Genomic DNA, 21,143 nt, shown 5'->3' on the forward strand with positions numbered 1-21,143 from the left:
GCTGTGAGCTGTGGTGTAGGTTGCAGACACGGCTCGGATCCCACATTGCTGCGGCTCTGGTGTAGGCCGGTGGCTACAGCTCTGATTAGACCCCTAGCCTGGGAACCTCCATATGCCACGAGAGCGGCCCAAGAAATGGCAAAAAGACCAAAAAAAAAAAAAAAAAAAAAGAAAAGAACACATCACCTTGGATGGTGACGTATGTCACAAGGTCAAGGTGCATTAGACCCTCAAATCAAGCATTCACCAAGTATTCATTGAGAGCCTATGCTGTTCCAGCAACAGTGCTGAGGTATAGCCCAGAGATGGTGGTGACCTTATTTACCCACTCTCACATCCCTGCTGCTCCTTTTACCCTCTCTCGTTGGCAGGCAGTAAGATAAGTGAGTCCCCTGTCTCCAAAGAGGTGATCTTTTCTGGGCCTTGTGTCTTCAAGACAGCCCCTGCAAAAGACACATCTCCTACAGATAAAAAGGAGAGGCTTCTGTTGGTGGCTTAGCTGAAAGGAATACATTTCTAGCTTGATACTAAATTTTCTTTTCCTTCTAATAGCCACCATGGACCTCAAGAGAAATTCCCTAAAATTATGTTAGAACACATTAATGATTCTTTTGCAAGGTTACTTAATGACCTGATGATTAGAACAGTTAGAGATTGTAATATGAAGTCACCCAAGACAGCCTTAAATTAATTTGATAATATAGAGAAATTTTATGACAGGTCTTACAGATTAACCACTGTGAGAGTCATCTTAAAGTAAGGTTTTATCTTTGATTCATCTGCTCATAACCTTGGTAATGACATGTCTGAATGAGACAGGATATGGCAAAGTGGAAAGCCAAGGGAGTAATCAGGGGGGCTTATCATCTGATCATTATCATCTCACTTAATGGCATGTCATCGAGGTATTGCCATACACTGTAAATTTTAAGCTTGAAAAACCTGATGGTTGCTGTTTTGTTCATAGGGTTTGAAGGGAAAATCATGCTGTTGTATGTGTAGGCTGTGCCCTGCATAAGGGCATCGGGTGGGGAAGGTAGTGGTGCGGGCAGGGATTCAGCTTGCACCATGCTCACTAAACCAGGCGTCCCAAGGTGAGGCTACCTCTGCCCAGAAGGGTGCCGTTTCATATCTGCACAAAGGTGCTGCTTGGGGTGGCTCTGGCACTAACAAGTTTGTCTTCCCAAAGCAGACATTTTTTTTTTGAATTTGTATTAGAGTGTGGTGGATTTACAATGTTGTGTCCATTTCGACTGCACAGCATAGAGACCCAGTCTCACAAATATATGCATTCTTTTTCTCATACTATCTTCCATCATGTTTTATCCCAAGAGACTGGACCTAGTTGCCTGTGCTGTACAGCAGGACCTCATTGCTTATCCATTCTAAATGCAATAATTCACATCTATCAACCACCCAGGGGGAGGCAGGAGGAAGCGGGTTGAACAGGGAGTTTGGGGTTGGTAGATCCAAGGCAGATTTTTGAAAGCTCTGTCAGATCAATGGGAAAGGAAGCAGGCCTAATACAGCTAGGATTTGAAAAAGGCTGTCCTGCTGCTATTCACTCCAGCCCACGCTGATATTCTTTTTCCAAGCAAGCTGGGCACGGTCTGGTGATTCCAAGTTACTAGGGCAAATATGGGGGTTGAAGAGCATGGTTGCTCCACCCACCTCCCTTTCCTGGAGAATTGTCAAAAACCAGGATTTCCCCGGAGCAAGAATAATTACCGAGCAGGGTCCAGCCCTGCTGAGAAATTGCAGAGGAAATTTCTCCCGAAGAAGGCCATTTCTCCTGTGTCCTGCCACCTGAATCAGGGTGGCAGTTTAAAAAACTGGGCCTATAGGACTGCAAAAACAGAGAGGCCAGACTTAGAGCAGCTCTCTACACAGTGTGGAGCTATTGACTTGGAAGAAAGCCTAGGTTTCCAGTGTTATCACGCACCATTTCCATGAAATTACATTGAATCTCATTGACTTTGTGGAATGTTCCATATCTTAATGCAATCCTCTTGTGTGTGTGTGTGTGTGTGTGTAAATGAGAGTGTAACAGCTCAAGAATGACCACATTGCTCTGCTCTACATTTCCTAGCATGCACGTACACACACACACACACCCCAATCACTATCAGTACTAGCAAAATTAAATGAGAGAAGCTATCAGGAAGTAGCTAAAGAAGCATACAATAGAGATATTTTTTGGAGCAAATGAGGCCAGGCAAATGGATTTAAAATTCTGTTTCTATGACTGTACTGCATTTATAAGCTGAAGGCATCAATAGTTGACATTGCTCATAGAATACCAAGGGAAAATTCTGAAAAGGAAGTATCTATTCTCTTATTACCCAAATGTAAATTATATGTGCTCTTGAAGTATGCCCTTTATTTAATTTTAATGCATTTTAAATTTTAATATGGATTGCTCTACATGAATCACCCTCTTTGTTTTCAACACCATTAGCACACAAAAAAATGAGGAAGGGTTTCTATTTTCTGGCAATTCAAAGTATTATATGAGGTGTAGCATATAATATTGCATCTTCCACAGAGAAGGAACTCAATGTTTGTTGAAGCAATTTCAATGCGATATGTCAGCTCTGATCTACCACAAGTAGGTAATAACTTTCTCTATTTCCCACTTAAAAGGATTCTTCCATTGCCATTCATGTTAAAAAACAAAATCCTTGGTTCTCAGTAAAACCAAAGCACAGCTTTATTACAATATATTGGTATTTCTCTCAAAGACTTATGCAATCAAAACAATTTTAAGTCAATTGTTCTGAGCCAAATTATTTTCTTATCCTATAAAGATACTCTATGAGGTCTGAATTCTTTTTCATTTGAATAAATCCAGTGATTGAAGAGCCTGCATTTGATGCCTGGATTATTTAAGTCAGTGGGCTAGATAGAGTAGGTGACAAACATTACATTTAAAAAACAGATGGGAGTTCCCTGGTGGCTCAGTGGGTTAAGGACCTGGATTTGTCACTGCTGTGGCTCAGGTCACTGCTGTGGCACAGGTTCGATCCCTGGCCCAGGAACTTCCACATGCCATGGGCACAGTCAAAAAAAAAATTGGATTAAGTTTTGATATTCTCTTGACTTTGTAAAGAAGAAAAGACAAGTATATAAATTACCATGACACAAGTTAGAATGTGAAAAAATGTCAGACAGGGGACTCCTTACATTGGGACAGAAGTTCAGAAAGCCAGGCTGGGGAAGAATGGAAGGCATCATGGGGAAGGTGAGGAATACAGCACGAACAAAGGCAGAGTGGCAGAATGGCTCATGGCCATTGGGAGAACACAGCGTGGACTCATGTCATTAGTCTTGAATACACATACAAGAGAAACGTTAGGAACATCAGGCTGCAAGGTGTGCTGGAACCAGGTTAATGTAGGTTTTGAACACTGGGTAGAGGCAGTGGCATCCTGTTAAATGTTGAATAACCAGACATGGGTGGGGAAAAGCGTTGTTGGATTTGTAGCATTCGCTGATTTTCTCTTGGGGAATCAGGAAGCAACTCTAACAATGAGGTCTGAGCTGGGACAAGTTGGCTCCAATACACCAATAGCTAAGTGTTAGTTGAATGTAGGAGAAGGGAGGAAATGGCAAAGGAGAGTATGGGGAAGAAACAATAACAAAGAGACAAAAAAGCCAAGACAGAACCTGTGGCTTGCCTCTTAAGGAGAGTGAGGTTGTTGTGGAGCCAGATGAGGGAGAGGAGCTAGAACCTGGGAGAACAGGAGATCCAGATAAGCCCGTGTCGTCGGAGCCAAGGAGGGCAAAGAATACCAAGACTGAAAAATTCCTGCTGAGTTTGTCTATTAAAAGAAAGTTGGAGGTTTTAAGAGAACAGCTTTAGAAAATTGGTGGCCATGGGAGTCAGAATACAAGGGATTAAGAACTGAGTCAGTGGTCTATGGATTTATATTTATAAATAAACACATTGGGTCACAGTCAAGTGATTCCACACTCTATAGGAAAAACTGTATAGGGAATTAAAATAAACATACAAATTAGTCTCAAAAAATGAAACTAAAAATTTCACAACCACGACTTGAGCAAATCCTTCACGACTCAGCTGGTTTGAGATGCTTCAGTGACTTTCACATTCTCGTCTATTTCTTGAATTTATCCATTCAAAGAAAGCCTCTTCAAGCTTATCCACGAGCAATTAGGTGTGATATTTGAGGATTTTTCTTATATCCAATCCCACATTGAAAAAAACATTCAGGAGTTCCCGTCGTGGCGCAGTGGTTAACGAATCCGACTAGGAACCATGAGGTTGCAGGTTCGGTCCCTGTCCTTGCTCAGTGGGTTAACGATCCGGCGTTGTCGTGAGCTGTGGTGTAGGTTGCAGACACGGCTCGGATCCCGCGTTGCTGTGGCTCTGGCATAGGCTGGCAGCTACAGCTCCGATTCAACCCCTAGCCTGGGAACCTCCATATGCCTCGGGAGCGGCCCAAGAAATGGCAAAAAAAAAAAAAAAAAAAAAGAAAAAACATTCAAAATACCTAAATCCTGAAAGTCCAGTTAACTCTTATGAGACCCTTTTTTGCTGCCCACATTTAACCTCCTTCCTCTTCTCCTGCTGCCCTTCCAAGCCTTTTCTCTATTTGTCCGCCTCTTTAAAAGCTAAGAATGTGAGAACCTCAGCATTCAATAAGAGTTCTCCAAACGCGTTGGACCACAGAGTTGTTCAAATACATCAGGTCCTCTCAGGCCCTTTACCCTAGAGGGTGCATGGGTTTATTTTACAAACGAAGACACTTTGGAGGGTGAAAGAGCATGTATTCGTCATAACACTGAGGAGGTATGCTTACCCCCACCTTTATCCCATGAGAAGGCTTGCCAGATAAAATGCAGAACACCTAGTTAAATCTGATTTTTTTTACACTTAGGTAATTTTCATTGACCAGTATTTCGAGAGTATTTTCTACTTGAAATAAGCAAAAATAAAACATGAAATATCTGTAACATTGAATTTATGTTTTTAAAAGAAAAGCACAAAATCGAACACAAATATTCTTTAACCAGGGAAGTGGCAATGAGTTGGCAATTTATTCACTAAACATACTGGAAAGTGGTAAGTCATGCACAAGACATTTCGTTCTGTCTTTCCAAAAGTAAATAATGTGTTAAAATGACTGGTTACTTTCTAATCATGGATGACAATAATCTTTGGCTCAAGGCTATCTGTCAGTAACCTTTTAAGCCTAAGTGACTGTTTTCAGTTATATAAATTTGAATTTTCTATAGACAATGGATCACTTTTTAGTAGAAATATATTCCATGCACTATTGGATGAAGTCCATGCAATACTGGGACTTAGACTAAACCCTATTGTCTCCATGTTTATTTGCTAAATCTGGAAACACAGCCCATGAACCCTTTACCCATTTACATGAGCAACACACCATCTATGCAAAGAGCAGCAAAACTGTTCTGGCCCCAAACTGGCTGCCTAATTTGCAGGGACTGGTCCAACATGAAAAATGGGAGAACTCCTTCCTCAATGAGTATCACACATTTTAAGATGGTGAGAGCAGAGCTTTAAGTCAATCATGACCCTTCTAAGTGTGGGCCCTGGGTGATGGTACAGATCACATGCCCATGATGTTGGCCTTGTTCTTAGCATTTGGTGTTGTATGTTCTGCTAGAAGTATTTCCAATGAAATCTGGAAGTAGTTCTTTTTTTAAAAAAAATCTTTTTGAATGAAAGAGTCTTTAAATTCTATGGTACTTTACAATTTTCAATAGTTTCACACACACGATTTCGTATAATCCCTCAATAACCCTTTATCCTCCTCCCTATAAATTGCCCCTCCCCCCTTCCCTCTTCCAACTGGTAACTGCTAGTTTGTTCTCTATATTTGTGAGTCTGATTCTTTTTTGTTTTATTCATGTTTGTTGTACCTTTTAAAATTCCACATGTAAGTCATATGATGCAATATTTGTCTTTCTCTGTCTGGCTTATTTATTTATTTATTTTTTAATTTTGCTTTTTAGGGCCACACCCACAGCATATGGAAGTTCCCAGGCTAGGGGTCGCATCGGAACTACAGCTGCCAGCCTACACCACAGCCACAGCAATGCCAGATCCGAGCTGCATCTAAGACCTATATCACAGCTCACGGCAAGGCCGGATCATTAAGCCACTGAGTGAGGCGGGGTATCGAACCCGTATCCTCATGGATCCTAGTTGGGTTTGTTAACTGCTGAGCCACAAAGGGAACTCCTGTCTGGCTTATTTCACTTAGCATAATGCCTTTCAAATCCACACATATTGCTACAAATGACAGAACTTCAGTCTGTTTTATGGTTGAGTTCTGCTGTGTGTATGTGTGTATGTATACACATATAAACATATTTAAATGTGTATGTATATATGTATTTATTTACCACATCGTCTTGATCCCACTCATCTGTTGATGGACACAGGTTGAAGCAGTATTTCTTCTTACATGTAAAAAATAAACAGGGAGAAATGAACATGTTTAAAACTTGGGATTTTGAGGAAACATTCTGAGTGATAATTCCTTTTAGATGACTCTTGATTATAAGGTGCACAAGAATAAGTATTATATCTAACTTTCTCACTCAGTGCTTTGTATAGTACCTGGCATGTGGACATCACTTATTAATATGTTGAATGAATGTCTTACTGGCACACATACGGTATGTATTTACCCTGAAGTGGCATTAAAATTTTAAAAAGGACATATTTCAAGAGCAATTATAATTTCTATTTGAGTAATGAGATCAAATGGAAAAGACCCACCATAATATTACCTATAGTGTGTAACAGGCATGATGTATATTATATAATATATTTTTATGCATATTATGTAGTATTACATATGTCGCCAGTGCACGTATGATCCCATTTGTACTCTGGGCTCACCTATTGATAGTAAAGCCTGACTTCTCCACAAGTTCCCTTCCCTAAGACTTCTCAGAAGCTGTATATAAGTCAAGTGTCCCCTGAACCATCTCTTCGGTGTTACACAAGTCTTTTGCCCTCTCAGTCCCAAGATAGGAACAAATATGGGAAACTCTTGTGCTGGGCGGTCACCTCACTTCCTTCTCATGGCCTCTTTGCTGCTTTTGGACATGGTGTCATAGCTGCCTCTCTCCTCTGGACTAATGACTTTCACATTGTCTGTGACCAGGTCTTTCATGGCAGGCTCCCACAGCAGAGTGGCTTGGGTCCCACAGGCACAATCCTTTCATCTATGTCGCTCAGGAGGCCCAGAGATGGAAGGGCACTGGGTCAGTGGTGGCCACACACAATCCTACACTCTGGCATCTCTGGGTTCAACAACATTCTGTTTATTTCCAGGGCCCCAATTTTTCCTCCCTAGGGAGGAAGGGGCCCTGTTTCACATGCATTCATCTAACCCTGAACTGAAATATGGTCAGAGTTCAAGATCTTTCCTAGAGGATCTTGGGCCCCAGGAAAATCCAAGCTGCTCTGGGCTTCGGCCTCTGTGGTCCTGGAGAATCTGTGACAGTGATGAGGCCTGTCTGCCCAGTGCACAGGAGGGACTTCTGGTAATGGTGGTGTCGACTCTTCTAACATTGCAGAGGCAGTTGAAGGAGTGAATTGGCATTGGAAGAGAGGAGTGAATAGGCATTAAATGTTTAACTTCTGGAAACTTCCTTTTAATACTAGCTAATTTGCCCTTCATTTGTGGTACGTATTTTTTCCTAATTTTTTACAAAGTAACTTTTTCCATTTTCAAAGTTTTTTCACAAAAGAATCATCCCAGGTAAACCCATGGAGGTAGGGGTCTCTTATTCTCCAGTCCAACCAAATCAGGGATTTACTCAGGAATCAATTCGAATGCAGGCATTTTTCTCTTCTGAAATATTATTTATAAACTCTTCAAAAACTATAAACCCATTTTGAATGGATTATTTCTTATTTATACATCTTATTTAAAAATTTATCATTAACATTTCATGGCTCATCAACACCAACTCAAGATGGCACCAAAATAATCCTTTTCTGGTATAAACACACAATACTAAGTCTTATGTTGTCTATTTTAGGTTTTCTTGGATGTATACATTAATGCCATATATATGTTCATAATCTATACACGTATATAATATATACAATGTATAGGTAATCTATATGTTTTCCTTTTTTCTAAATATGGACTAAACTAAATGATTGTATTAATAAGTTGTTAAATGCTGATCTATAATGTCAATATTAAACAGTGATTTTCATGATACACTAATGCGTTTATTTTTTGGTGAATTTTATCTCAGAAGTGACAGAGCACAATTGCTTATATATCTTAGTAGACTATGCATAAAGACAACACAACAGATTACTTTTTAAGACTGCATCATGAATTTCAAATGTACCATGGGTTGAAGACCGTAATTTGTCTTGACGGGATGTTTCTTTTCATTTTGTAAAAGAAAAAAGGTTTTGGCACTCTCAGGTTCAGAGACAGCAGGATATGGTGGAAATAACACTGATTTGGGAATTGATAGTCCTAAGCAGTAATCTTCAGCAATTACAAACTGTGTGAACTTGGGCACATGACTGATGGCTCTGAATCTCCATCTACCCATTCATAAACTCAAAAGTTATAAGGTTTAAAGGCGCTAATGCAGAACTCACAGCCCTAGGAATGAGACCATGTGCTGTTGACTGAATAACCAACTTTTCCTCAAATTTGTTTAAAAATGTTTATTTCCTGTAAGTGTTACTCCATCCTTCCTCACTGGCTGTCAATTGCCTTATGCTCTTGTTATTCCTTCCCAGACCAGCCTATAAACTATGTGGGGCCAGCTCAAGAACACAAAGGAGACTTGTGTGCCGTAGGTCTACATATTTACAAGTTGTAAATCCAGCTAACGCACTGCTAAATAAAATACATGCTGTCTTCCGACTTGATAAGTCTACATTCACAATGGCCTGGAAGGCTAGTTTGACTTTGGAATTCTTAGACTCTTGGGGTTATGTGACTGGGTGAGGAGAGCCCACACCAGCCTTTGGCCTTTGGTCTGTCAGCTTTCTCCTCCAACATCCAGCTCCCACCCACACTCTGAGGCTTCTCATTCATATTTGTGTGGATGCATCAGGTCAACCCCCAAAGCTTCTTCCAACTGCTCAGCCACTTCTTGACCACAAATTGAGCCCATTGATGTGTACACCAGAGGGTGGATGCACTCTGTACTCAGGAGGATAGACCAGGTAAAGGACCACAAAGGTTCTGGGTGCTGATTTAGGACCGTGAGGGCAGTAAATTCTGGGATCTCAGATACCTAGAGCATGGTCTAAACGTGGAGGTAGGGGTGAGACTGCCTCCTGGTGGGTATATACACCTAGCTCTATGGGCTTTGCATTCTATGGGAAAGGGAAGAGTTAGGGAAGAGCCAAGACAGGGTCCTCAAAAGCACAGAGCCCAGGGCTGAGGTCATCTTCTGCAGATCCAAAGGCAGAGCTTTCCAGCTCTTATCTAAACACTCAGATGCTGTATTTTCTAAAAAAGAGCTCTGAGAATGTTACCGGCCTTTAATATGGAGATACATACTGTGAATCTCCAAGATTTCTTTACTTTTTAAAAATATAAATTATTTTATTTTATTTTATTTTTTTACAGCTGCACCTGCAGCATATGGAAATTCTCAGGATAGGGGTCCAATCAGAGCAGCAGCTGCTGGCCTATACCACAGCCACAGCAACTCAGCATCTGACCTGCATCTGCCACCCATGTCATGGCTTCTGGTCATGCCAGGTCCTTAACCCACTGAGCGATACCAGTGATCGAACCCACATCCTCATGGACACTATTTCAGGTTCTTAATCCGCTGAGCCATAAAGGGAACTCTGAATCTCCAGTATTTCTGACCCTGGAACACTGTGTGTGTGTACCTGTGTGTGAACCACCTCAATGAGACAGGGTTTGGCAAAAACCACTCAAATCTCTAATGTAATGTAAGAGTTATGACTCTTCCTTCAACTACCTCTTAAATGCAGGGGATTCTATCTTCACCTGCTCTTATTTTCTTGTCCCATATTCTTGCTAGATAATTTTATACATAGCCAAGGTTAGTTACTTATTATATTCCAATGATTCCAAATTCTCCATCTCTCACCTCTATCCTGAGCTCCACACATCTAACATCTCCACCCAGATACACAAATTCCATGTGTTGAAAATTCAACTCATCCTCTCCCTCCAGTCCCACCAACCCCAATCTGTCCCTCTAGTAGCTTCCTTGTCTCTGCAAATGTTTCATCATCTGACAGTGTTTCATCAATTGCCCTGGCTAGAATCCTGGAGTCATCTTTGATTTTTTTTTTTTTTTGTCTTTTTGCTATTTCTTGGGCCGCTCCCGTGGCATATGGAGGTTCCCAGGCTAGGGGTTGAATCGGAGCTGTAGCCACCGGCCTACGCCAGAGCCACAGCAACGCAGGATCCGAGCCGCGTCTGCAACCTACACCACAGCTCACGGCAACGCCGGATCGTTAACCCACAGAGCAAGGGCAGGGACCGAACCTGCAACCTCATGGTTCCTAGTCGGATTCGCTAACCACTGTGCCACGACGGGAACTCCTGATTTTTTAATCTTACTCCCTCCCCAATTTATCTCCAAATTTTGTTGATTCTTTCTCCTTGGTATTTCTCCAGTCTCTCAGATATATCAATTTCCAAGGCTCTTATCATTTCTTGCCTAGATTCCTACAGTCTTGCTTTTCCATAACAATGAGCTTATTCTTTTTTTTTTTTTTTTTTTTTTTTTTGTCTTTTGTCTTTTTAGGGCCAGACCAGCGGCATATGGAGGTTCCCAGGCTAAGGGTCTAATCAGAGCTGTAGCCACTGGCCTACACCAGAACAACAGCAACACCAGATCCAAGCCGTATCTGCAACCTACACCACAGCTTACCGCAATGCCAGATTCTTAACCCACTGAGCGAGGCCAGGGATCGAACCCTCAACCTCGTGGTTCCTAGTCAGATTCGTTTCCACTGCCCCATGAGGGAACTCCGGGAGTATTCCTTTTTAAATGCTAGGCAGCTATAAAAGACTGAGGAAGATTTTATGTATTGACATGGAAAATTTTCCAAAATATGTTATTAAGTAAAAAAAAGTTGGGTGCAGGTCTGAGCATAAATGTTAAGTTTAATGTAAGAAAGGAGAAAAATTTGAAATTCTCATTGTGGCTCAGCAGTAAGGAGCCCAACTAGTATCCACAAGGACGGGTTCGATCCCTGGCCTTACTCAGTGGGTCAAGGATACAGCATTGCCGCGAGCTGTGGTATAGATAAAAGATGAGGCTTGGATCCCACATTGCTATGGCTGTGGTGTAAGCTGGCAAATATAGCTTGGATTTGACCCCTAGCCTGGGAACCGCCATATGCCCATATGCCGCAAGTGCAGCCCTAAAAAGCAAAAGAAAAAAAAAAAGAAGGAAAGGAGAAAAAAAATAAGAAGATAAGTTTATTCTATTTGTGTTCACAAGCAACTGAAAAAAGTGACTATCTATTTGATAAAGGCATTTGGGATGAGTATTTCCAGACAGAGATGGATATAAAATAACGCATTGTATACTTTGTTGATTATTTTGATTTTGAAAATCTGAATGTATTTAATTCAAAAGTTTGATTTCAAAAATTTAAAATATTTTAAAAACTATATTATGCATTGTTGTATAATTATTACATATCTAATAAATAAAGGTAAAAAAATTAAAGACTAAAAAGCTAAAAGAATAATGTCTGATCATGCCCTTTCTTAAAATATCTCTTGGGGCCACTCTTACCTTTAGTATCAGGTGAAAACCATTTAGAATGGCATAGAAATTCCTTCAGGATATAGACTTTGTCCACTATATAGCCATGGCTCTCTCCACACCATAGTACAGCCCATTCCCTGGATGTGTTGCGTGATAAGATCATTCACTTCACATATCCCAGTCTCATGTCTATGTGATTCCACTACTTGGAATCTCATAGCACCCACCTCAGTCTACCTGTTGACCTCAACTCAATCTTTAGAACTTGGCTCAAATGCCTCTTTTTCCCCCCTAAGTTAAATCACCTGAACCTCTTTTCACCTGCTCTATCATTCTATACCTTTCTTATAGTACTCAACCTCTTTGTCCTGTGTTGACTTATATGATTCCCCATCTAGGTTGTACATGCATTAAAGATGAAGCCTATCTTGTATTCATCTGTGTATCTGAAGCACACAACGTAAAGCCTAGCTTAGTGCTTGTTAAATTAATCTATATGTGGAAAATGAATGAAAAATAAATGACTGAGTGAATGAATGGGAAGGATACTCACAATGCATTCCTCTCTCCTGTAGACCGAGATTTGGACCAGATGGGTCGCTGGAGAGAAGGCTATTGTTTTGCACCAGACTGACTATTCAGCGTACATGAATTACGGCGTCTTAATTTTGGTGCAGCATCTACACTTGATTCATTTTGGTGCCAATCCCTCATACCTAAATCAGAGTTATCCTTTGAAAAGTAGTCCCATGGGTTTTCTGCCCTAACCTGAATAGTTTTTGCTTTGTATCTTCATTTCTTTTCAGTCTTCTGAGAAAGGGTCAATTCTCTGAATGATCTTTTCCAAATTTTCCCTGAAGTAATTTTTGTTGTGGGATTTGACAAAACTCCCATCTCACTGTTAGGGTTCAGCCCTGGAATAAGAAGACAGAATAAAGAAAAAAAAATAATGTGAGGTTTTTTTTTTCTTCTTCATGAATAATGCTCATGTGTAATGATCAAATACAGTATTTCATTCTCTACATAAAACTGCCCAAAGAAGAGGGCAGTTCATGTTTCTGGGAATTGAGATTTAAATATTTCCATAGATCAGGCACAAGTATCCTTCTAAAATTAGGAATTTCTTCTTCTTCTTCTTTTTTTTTTTTTTTACATCTTAAGAATGTATTTTAATCGCTTTTGGAATGAACTTCCTTGGAAAGACATGGTTTCTCCAAATCAGCCTGAAAAAACTAATTTTGATTAGTAAAATTTAAATTAAGAGAGATCAATAAATAGTCCTTGGGGCTGGGGTCTAAGAAACCTGGATTCACCAGGAGTGGCAGATTGTTCTGGAACTTTATGCAGAGTTGAGCCCACTCATCTGCTTCTCAAGCACCACATCTTTTGTACTGGACTGCACTAAGGGCTCTGTGAAGATGGTGGCTGCTTGGGTCTTGTGGTGGAAAAAGCCCAGGGGATTAAGCCTCAAGCCACTGGCTTCCTTTTAGAAAGATCTGGTTTCACTGGCTACAGTTTTCCACTTTGATGTATTCCATTTATTTGGGCTCTGGGCCCATCAATACCACAAGTTCATAAAGATTTTAATATTAAAAGGGACTCTGTTCATGTACTAAATACACTGAGAAAATTATTCTCTTGGACACGGCTGCCTGAATCTCACTGCCTTTTTTTTTCTTTTTTGCATTTTGTCTCATGCTTTGCCTACCATTGTTCCATTGAGATGTGAAGAAATTTGATTAAATCGTATTTTTGGAAATGTTTAAGACTGAATTGGAGAACATGAACCCTGAAAGGTGTTAGTATTAAGGTTTCCAACTTGTAACTGAGGCAACCAAAATTTAAGTAGCTTGCCAAAGTTACTAAATGAATCTTTTCAGTGTTACACCTTAGAATTGTGGATTTTTCTGTGCCCACGAACATTGCAAATAAGCTCAAATACATTTTTTCTCTTTCTCCACACACACGTGCACACACATCCCTCTACATTATATTATAAACAATGAGAACATATTTTGTTACCTATTACATCAGTTGAGCTAAAAATGTTAACTTTTTTGTTTGTTTGTTTTTTTAGGGCTGAACCTGCAGCATATGGATATTCCCCAGGCTAGGGGTCAAATCGGAGCTGTAGCCGATGGCCTACGCCACAGCTACAGCAACACCAGTTCCAAGCTGCATCTACAACCTACACCACAGCTCATGGCAATGCTGAATCCTTAATCCACTGAGCAAGCCAGGGATCGAATCTGCGTCCTCATGGATACAGGTCAGATTTGTTTCCACTGAGACAAGACGGGAACGCCTACCTTTACATTTTTAAAGGTTAGAGTCCTTAAGAACATGAAACATAACTTTAGCATTTAAACCTCCAGTTTTCTAAAGACTAAAATGTAATTTTAATATAGAGGTTAGTGCTTATGAAAAGCATCAGAAAAATAGATACAATGCCTCCTATCTTCCATTTATGCACAGAATAGCTTTTCAGCGCCTGCCTCCACGTATCTTTCTGGTAAAATCAAGAGCACTTGAATCAGTCTGTTGCCTTCTGTTCAGGGGATTATTGGTGTTCCCATAATAGTGCCTCTTGAGGAGGGAGGATTTGAGCTAAGAAATGAATGCGTTTTCAGTAGGATTTCTTTTCTTTTTTTTTCTTTTTTCTTTTTTTTTTACTTTTTAGGGGCACCTGCAGCATATGGAAATTCCCAGGCTTGGGGTCAAATTGGAGCTACATTTGCCGGTCTACACCACAGCCACAGCGACGTGGGATCCAAGCCACATCTTCCACCTACACCACGGCTCATTGCAACCCCAAATCCTTAACCCACTGAGTGAGGTCTGGGATCGAACCTGCATTTTCATGGATACTAACTGGATTCATTTTCTCTGAGCCACAATGGGAACTCCTAGGATTTCTAACTAGATCCTCACTGGGTACAGAACACTTGGTAACTACTTCAGCCACATCTTCACGTACAAACCTATTTGTTGCATAATGTTTACCCTTTGACAGTGAACCACACAGCCTCACCCTTCTCATCTCCAGTCCTTGGGCTGGCCCCAGGGTATACCTGTCAGTGTGATTTGGCTGTAGATGCCTTCTCTGTATTTTAGTAAAGTTGGATTTCAATCAGTGATTTACTAAGAATTCTTCCAGTAGCTTATAATAAACCTCCTCTCTCATACCTCTGTGGGCCATTGCTTGAGTGGATCGATCTGGTAAGAAAACATTTGTTAGATGGTTTCTGGCAATATCTGTCCAGCTAGGGCTCTCTGTCCTTGGGTGTGATATTGCTGCTCCAGGCCAAGATAACACAGACTGGAAGAGGTGTAAATCTGACAGCCACAAGTCAAGGAAAAAAGGGAGATGGACATGCATTACAGGTTTGTTTTCAGAGAAGACAGGAATAGTCATAATGAGCCCCAAAAAGGACATTTACTTAGAAGCATACTGGAAGCCTGGCATGTGAGCAGAGTTCTGGAGTTAAATATAACTTCATTGCATTATCCAAGTGTCAATTTATGAGGCTGTTTTGAGAGCTAAATGAAAAGCTTTTCATAAAACAGTTATTAGAATATGGAATCATTAGTTTTCTCTATGTGTTCCATTGAATTATTTAGTTTGCATACTGTGGTTCAGCATCGTTCATACAGAAATACAGCATATACATCCATTTAAGCACATTAAAAAGGCATTATTGATACTTTAGCCTAGAAATTTGCTAGTTTTGTTGATAGCTAAAACCTTGCTTGTCACACTTGTGTTATGGGGTGAGATTGCACTCAAACAGAAATTGCATCTATGAGGTTTAAGATATTTTAAAAGACCTATTACTGCTTCACAGGATGTGAAAACCTTTGCTTTACAACTGAGGACAAGAAGCTATGTTTTTGTTGTTGCTGTTGTAGCAAAAAATCAAGCAAAGAAGAAATCTAAGGTAATCTTCACTTGGTGGTTGCCCCCTTGAGCCTTCATCAACCCAAGTCCCGAGTGTTCCCCTAGAATGAAAAGCAGGGTTGACAGTGCTCTTTATAAATGGAAACTTTGCAAAGAATAGTCGACTTGGAATATGAGCACCAACCAGCTTTTTGGTGGGCAGCCAAAAACCTTCTTGTTGGAAATGCCCGCATCTTTCCCAAACAATTTGGCTCACCTCCTGACGTAATTGCATCTCTAAGAGAAATATTTAAATAGGCTGGAGTGAGGGTAAATGGAAGGATTTCAATTACCAAGGTGCACACTGGATTACTTTAAGTGGCATAGATGGGCCTTAAGGCAAACTCAAGAATCAGGCCCAGCATAGCTCTCACCAGGCAATATGCATCTACCCTCTCGAAAGGTAGCACTGTGTGCTTTTGGGTAATGTAAAATCAAAGGTTAGGAGTCAAAATGCAATTTGAGAGAAATCTATCAGGAGACACAAATCGTAATTTCAAATATGGAATAAGGCCAAAATGATCGAGCATGCCAAAATAATGGTCAAGGGGATTTAGGTGAGTTTGAACTGATATTTAAAAATTTATGTAAATATACATTAAGACATATTTGGAGGCACCAATAAATAGTGGTTCTGAAGTTTTAGGGTAAAAAATAATATATCTCAAATATCTAGCCAATAAAAAATATCTTAACTGCATTCAAACATTTAAGCAAAGTGCGATAGTGCTTTGTTCTAAACATAGAGGTTCACATTTCACTGTTTTGCTTCCCGTGGTTGGCTGTGTGTGAGCAAAGCCTACTTATTGAGTACTCTGGGATGGTAGCTGGCTTCATTTCCAGGCACAGAGATAACTGGAAATGGGTTCTTTTTACAATGCTACATGTGTTGTCTTGTTCTTTGCTTTTGTTGTCTCATGGATTTCTTTCTTTTTTTTATTACTCAATGAATTTATTACATTTATAGTTGTACAATGATCATCACAATATAATTTTATAGGATTTCCATCCCACAACCCAAGCACATCCCCCCACCTCCAAAACTGTCTCCTCCGGAGACCATAAGTTTTTCAAAGTCTGTGAGTCAGCATCTGTTCTGCAAAGTTCATTCTGTCCTTTTTTCAGATTCCACATGTCAGTGAAAGCATTTGATGTTGGTGTCTCATTGTATGGCTGACTTCACTTAGCATGATAATTTCTAGGTCCATCCATGTTGCTAAAAATGCTGGTATTTCATTCCTTTTAATGGCTGAGTAATATTCCATTGTGTATATGTACCACCTCTTCTTGATCCACTCCTCTGTTGATGGGCATTTCAGTTGTTTCCATGTCTTGCTATTGCAAAGAGTGCTGCAATGAACATTGGAGTACAAGTGTCTTTGTGAGTCATGGATTTCTCTGGATAGATGCCCAGGACTGGGATTCCTGGATCAAATGGGAGTTCTCTTTTTAGTTTTCTGAGGAATCTCCACACCGTTTTCCACAGTGGTTGCACCAATTTACATTCCCACCAACAGTGTAATAGGGCTCTTTTTCTCCACACCCTCTCTAGCACTTACTATTTGTAGACTTTTGGATGATGGCCATTCTGGCTGGTGTAAAGTGGTACCTCATGGTGGTTTTGATTTGCATTTCTCTAATAATGAGTGATGTCGAACCTCTTTTCAAGTGTTTTTTTGGCCATCCATATGTCTTCTTTGGAGAATTGTCTGTTTAGCTCTTCTACCCATTTTTTGATGGGGTTTTTTTGGTTTTTCTGGTATTGAGTGGTAGGAGGGGTTCATAAATTTTGGAGATTAATCCCTTGTCAGCTGATTCACTTGCAAAGATTTTCTCCCATTCTGTGGGTTGTTTTTTCATTTTGTTTAGGGTTTCATTTGTTGTGCAGAAACTTTTAAGTTTGATTAAGTCCCATTTGTTTATTTTTGCTTTTACTAACATCACTCTAAGAGGTGGATCTGAGGAGATGTTGCTGTCTTTTATGTCAGAGAGTGTTTGGCCTATGTTTCCCTCTAAGAGTTTTATAGTGTCTGGTGTTACATCTATGTCTTTAATCCATTTGAGCTTATTTTTGTGTATGGTATTAGGGAGTGTTCTGATTTCATTCTTTTCCATGTGGCTGTCCAGTTTTCCCAGCACCATTTATTGAACAGGCTGTCTTTTCTCCATTGTATATTCTTGCCTCCTTTTTCATAGATTAGTTGGCAGTAGGTGCATGGGTTTAATTCTGGGCTTTCTATCCTGTTCCACTGATCTATAGTTCTGTCTTTGTGCCAGTACCATAAGGTTTTGATGACTGTTACTTTGTAGTATAGTCAGAAGTCCGGGAGCCTGATTCCTCCAGCTCCATTTTTCTTTTTCAGGATATCTTTGGCTATTCTGGGTCTTTTGTGCTTCCAAACTTTAAAATATTTTGTTTGAGTTCTGTGAAAAATGTCCTTGGTAATTTGATAGGGATTGAATATGTAAATTGCCTTGGGTAGTATAGTCATTTTGATAATACTGACCCTTCCAATCCAAGAGCATGGTATGTCTTTCCATCTGTTTGTATCATCTTTGATTTCTATCATCAGTGTCTTATAGTTTTCAGAGTAGAGGTCTTTTGTCTCTTTAGGTAGGTTTACTCCTAGGAATTTTATTCTTTTGGATGCGATAGTAAATGGGATTGGTTCCCTAATTTCTCTTTCTGATCTTTCATTGTTAGTATATAGAAATGCAATCAATTTCTGTGTATTAATTTTGTATCCTATGACATTGCCAAATTCATGGGTGAACTCTAACAGTTTTCTGATAGAGTCTTTAGGATTCTCTAGGTATAGTATCATGTCATCTGCAAATAGTGATAATTTTACTTCTTCCTTTCCAATTTGGATTCCTTTTATTTCTTTTACTTCTCTGATTGCTGTGGCAAGGACTTCCAAAACTATGTTGAAGAGTAGTGGTGAGAGCGGACATCCTTGTCTTGTTCCTGATCTCAGCAGGAATTCTTTCAGCTTTTCACCATTGAGAATGATGTTCTCTGTGGGTTTGTCGTATATGGCCTTTATTATGTTGAGGTAGGTTCCCACTATGCCCCCTTTCTGAAGGGTTTTTATCAGAAATGGTGTTGGATTTTGTCAAAGGCTTTTCTGTATCTATGGTTTTTATTCTTCAGTTTGTTAATGTGGTGTATCACACTGATGGATTTGTGGATATTCAAGAAACTTTGCATCCCTGGGATGAATCACACTTGATCATGATGTACAATCCTTTTGATGTATTGTTGGATGTGGTTTGCTAGTATTTTGTTGAGGATTTTTGCATTGGTGTTCATCAGTGAAATCGGCCTGTACTTTTCTTTTTTGGTGGTATCTTTGGTTTTGTTATCATGGTGATGGTGGCCTCCTAGAATGAGTTTGGGAGGATCCCTTCCTCTGCAATTTTTTGAAATAGTTTCAGAAAGAGAGGTATTAGCTCTTCTCTAAATGTTTGATTGAGTTCACCTGTGAAGCCATCTAGTCCTGGCATCTAGTCCTGGACTTTTGTTTGTTGGAAGTTTTTAAATCACAGCTTTAATTTCAGTACTTGTGATCCATCCGTTCATCTTTTCTCTTTCATCTTGGTTTAGTCTTGGAAGATTGTACCTTTCTAAGAATTTGTCCATTGCTTCTAGGATTTCCATTTTATTGGCATATAGTTGCATATAGTAGTCTCTTATGATCCTTTGTATTTCTGTGATATCCATTGTTATTCATCCTTTTTCATTTCCAATTTATTGATTTGAGTCTTCTCTCTTTTTTTCTTGATAAGTCTTGCAAGGGTTTATCAATTTTGTCAATCTTTTCAAAGAACCAGCTTTTCATTTCATTGATCTTTTCTATGGTTTTCTTTGTTTCTATTTCATTGATTTCTGCTCTGATCTTCATGATTTCTTTCCTTCTACTATCTTTAGGTCTTGTCTGTTCTTCTCTCTTGAGCTGCTTGAGATGTAAAGTTAGCTTGTTTATTCGAGCTTTTTCTTGTTTCCTGAGGTGGGCTTGTATTGCTATACACTTTCCTCTTAGAACAGCTTTTGCTGCATCCCATAGGTTTTGGAGTGTCATATCTTTGTTGTCATTTGCTTCTAGGTAATTTTAAATTTTCTTTTGATTTCTTCAGTGATCCATTGGTTATTTATGGCATGTTGTTTAGTCGCCACGTGTTTGTGTTTTTTTTGCAATTTTTCCTTGTTGCTGATTTCCAGTCATATAGCATTGTAGTCAGAGAAGATGCTTGATATGATTTCAATTGTCTTAAAGTTACTGAGGTTTGATTTGTAGCCTGGGATGTGATCAATCTTAGAAAATGTTCCATGTGCACTTAAGAAGAATATGTATTCTGTTGCTTTTGGATGAAATGTCCTAGAAATATCTAAGTCCATCTAGTCTAATGCCTCCTTCAGGGCCTGTGTTTCCTTATGGACTTTCTGTCTGGTTGATCTGTCCATTGCTGTAAGTGGGGTGTTAAGGCCCCCACTATAATTGTGTTATTGTTGATTTGTCCTTTTAAGATTGTTAACAGTTGCTTTATATATTGTGGTGAACCTATGTTGGGTGCGTAGATACTTAAAATTTTATATCTTCTTTTAGGATTGATCCTTCGATCATTATGTAGTGACCTTCCTTGTCCCTTAAAATATTCTTCATTTTAAAGTCTATATTGTCTGATATGAGTATTGCTACTCCAATTTTCTTTTGATTCCCATTTGCAGGGAATATTTTCTTCCATTCTCTCACGTTCAATTTTTATGTGTCCCTAGAGATGAAGTGGGTCTCTTGAAGACAGCATATATATGGGTCTTGGTTTTGTATCCATTCAGACAGTCTATGTCTTGGTTGGGGTGTTTAGTCCATTAACATTTAAGTTAATTATTGATATGTATGTTCTTATTGCCATTTTATTAATTGCTTTGGGTTTGTTTTTGTTGCTCTTTTTTCTTCCCTTCTTCTCTTGTTCTCTCCTCTTCTGGTTTGATGACTATCTTTAGTGTTGTATTTGCATTGGTTTTTCTTATGTGTTTGTGTATCTATTGTACATTTTTGCTTTGCTGTTATTCTGAAGTTTTTATGTAAGAGTCTATATATATAAGAGATTGTTTTAAGTTGTTGGTCTCTTAATTGCAAATGCATTGCCAGTGTCCTGCATTTTTACCCACTTCTTCTCATGATTTCTGATTTTGGTAGGATAACTGTGCATGGATGATTTTGTATCCTTACTGTATATATGCCTTTACTGGTGAGCCTTGTCATTTGTGGAATTTTTGTTTCCTGTTACTGTCTTTTCTTTTCTGCCTAGAGAAGTTCCTTTAGTATTTGTTGTAAGGCTGGTTTAGTGTTGCCGAATTCTCTTAACTTTTGCTTATCTGTGAAGGTTTTGATGTCTCCTTCAAATCTGAATGAGAGCCTTGCTGGGTAAAGTAATCTTG

Source organism: Sus scrofa, chromosome 11 (genome assembly GCF_000003025.6).
Source record: "Sus scrofa isolate TJ Tabasco breed Duroc chromosome 11, Sscrofa11.1, whole genome shotgun sequence".
In the NCBI taxonomy this organism is placed as follows: Eukaryota; Metazoa; Chordata; class Mammalia; order Artiodactyla; family Suidae; genus Sus; species Sus scrofa.